Here is a 404-nt window from a genome sequence, read left to right as displayed (position 1 = left end):
GGGGTGCACCGCAGGGGTCCCCATGCCCTCCTGGGTTGTGGGGGTCCCGTGCCCTGCCGGGGTGCACCGCAGGGGTCCCCATGCCCTCCTGGGTTGTGGGGGTCCCCATGCCCTGCCGGGGTGCACCCCAGGGGTCCCCGTGCCCTGCCGGGGTTGTGGGGGTCCTGTGCCCTGCCGGGGTGCACCCCAGGGGTCCCCGTACCCTCCCAGCATGTGGGTCGTGGGGTTCCCTGTGCCCCCCTGGGGTGGGAGTAGCAGGGCGGGTCCCTAATCCCTCCTGGCAGTGCGGGTCACAGGGGTCCCCGTGCCCTGCCAGGGTTGTGGGGGTCCCCATGCCCTGCCGGGGTGCACCCCAGGGGTCCCCGTGCCCTGCCGGGGTTGTGGGGGTCCCGTGCCCTGCCGGG

General features: G+C 75.2%; 1 protein-coding gene across 3 annotated transcripts in view; it reads left to right on the top strand.

Moving 5' to 3' along the window:
- TPP1 (tripeptidyl peptidase 1) overlaps positions 1-404 on the top strand; it is a 9,877-nt gene that overhangs the window by 7,161 nt on the left and 2,312 nt on the right. The gene's annotated exons all lie outside the window — the stretch shown is intronic.

This window comes from Apteryx rowi, unplaced genomic scaffold, assembly GCF_003343035.1.
Source record: "Apteryx rowi isolate R43461 unplaced genomic scaffold, aptRow1 scaffold_1004, whole genome shotgun sequence".
NCBI classification, from domain to species: Eukaryota; Metazoa; Chordata; class Aves; order Apterygiformes; family Apterygidae; genus Apteryx; species Apteryx rowi.
The sequence above is the reverse complement of the archived record's forward strand: the minus strand, read 5'-3'. Positions and strand labels throughout refer to the sequence as shown.